General features: G+C 36.0%; 1 long non-coding RNA gene across 1 annotated transcript in view; it reads left to right on the top strand.

The window, feature by feature from the left end:
- Positions 1-128: 128 nt before the first annotated feature.
- LOC106524030 (uncharacterized) overlaps positions 129-1,757 on the top strand; it is a 3,180-nt gene continuing 1,551 nt past the window's right edge. The window contains exons 1-2 of the long non-coding RNA XR_001310965.1: positions 129-294; positions 380-432. This is a non-coding gene — a long non-coding RNA (uncharacterized LOC106524030). The remainder of the gene's footprint in view (positions 295-379; positions 433-1,757) is intronic.

The raw sequence follows: 1,757 nt of genomic DNA, 5'->3' as shown, positions 1-1,757 counted from the left end.
ACTCTAAAGGGTTCAAAAGCAGTACTTCATTTAATTTGTGTGTACTTTTTAAGGCATTTTGGTATTTTATGCCCGAAGGTTATTAATAGATAGATTGAAAAAATATACATAAATATTTTTTGTTTCATATTTTTTGAACCATCTACATTAAGTGTTTTTCATCATGTCTCTGCCTCCACCTGCCTGCTCCAGTTTCCTGTGTTTGAGTCCTCTCCTCATCTACCACCCACTGTGACAATGACAACTACAGCATCACGTCTGCCTKGCTGTGCTGATAGATTGATGACTGAAAAGGTCAGAAATGTGGAGCCACCAACACAGAAGAAAAACAAAGGTTTTCCAATAATCGTTTAATGTACAGTAGGTGTTTTACGTCCAGTTTCAGGCTGGGCTCTCTGTGGTGCTGTGGACAGAAGTGGGTGACTCTGACAGGTATGAAGACGGGAAATGAAAASACTTCAGGAATGTGAGAGCTTTAAACTCAGTAAGCACTTTTCTTTCCTGTTTCCCTTTCAATCTTTGCCTTGTTGCTGCGGCTGTCCTCGTTTTTTGTCTTCCACCTCTACACTCCTCTCATTTTCACTGCTGTCACTCTGCTTTCTTCTCATCACTTTCTCTTTTCCTTTTCCTTCCTGTTCACAACTCCCTGTCTGCCTTTTCCTCTCATCACACACAGCAGCTGCTCTCTCTGTCTGATCACCTCATCTAACTTTTATACAGAGTAGTTCATTTTTAATCTGTCTTCATTTTTAACATCTGAGAATCCCATTTCGATGATTTGTCAATCTCTCTGAAGTAATTTGTGGAAACATACTCTGTGTTTTATCTTTCTGGGATAGCCTCGTCTGATSTTTTAGTAGATATACAAGGATTGCAGAACTCTTTTTCCCCGTWTTGAATCATATTGATAAAAAGGACTAATTTTTATTTTAAAAAAGCCCATTGTCTTTTTCCACAAACAGTTGTTCATTCATGTTTATTTGAAAAGTTGCTGATACTGAGAACTGTGGAAGAACATGAAGTGCTCCGACTGAGARACCACACAATGTGATTTAGCTAATATTAGATCGACACTTTTAACTAAGCTTCCCTAGTCAATAGCTCTTTGTTTTAAACTAAATATTTTGCATACACTGGATAAAATGACATGTAACAATGGTTTTCACTGTTAGCTGTAATCATTTTGTTCAAAACWTGTAAATAAGCAGTCTGAGACGTGTGATTTTGCTCAGAGTGGGCTGGGATTGACTCTCAGCTACCACCACGCCAATTTTAGCTCAACGTCGGTAAAAATGAGTTTGATAACTTTCGGGTTGATTCCAAAAGTAAATCAGTTGCAGATGTATATGAAATTATTCCTTTCAGAAAGTTTTTTAATTCTTTAACATTATTTTGCTCCTTTTGTGTCATGTCTAGCCTGAAACCAGCCCCTTCTTCTACCCTCTGCTTCGCACAGAGGATCTGGACACTCGGCTATGGGGCACCGTTTGTAAAGTTGCACAGTCAAAAAAATTACCACCAATATTTTTGTTTTATTTAGCCTTTTATAAGAAAAAAGAACAGATTTATTTTTCAAAGTCAGTTTTTCACCATGTGATTCCTACATTTATAAATGTCATAGTTTATAAACTAAATATTTAACTTACAAATTAAATATTTAGTTGACAAGCTAAATATTTAACTTGTGAATTAAATATTTAGTTTTGAGCTAAATGTTTGGCTTGCAACTTAAATATTTAAGTTGCAACCTAAATATT

Source organism: Austrofundulus limnaeus, unplaced genomic scaffold (genome assembly GCF_001266775.1).
Source record: "Austrofundulus limnaeus strain Quisiro unplaced genomic scaffold, Austrofundulus_limnaeus-1.0 Scaffold174, whole genome shotgun sequence".
NCBI lineage: Eukaryota > Metazoa > Chordata > Actinopteri > Cyprinodontiformes > Rivulidae > Austrofundulus > Austrofundulus limnaeus.
Note: the sequence above shows the minus strand (reverse complement) of the source record. Positions and strands in the feature narration are given on the sequence as shown.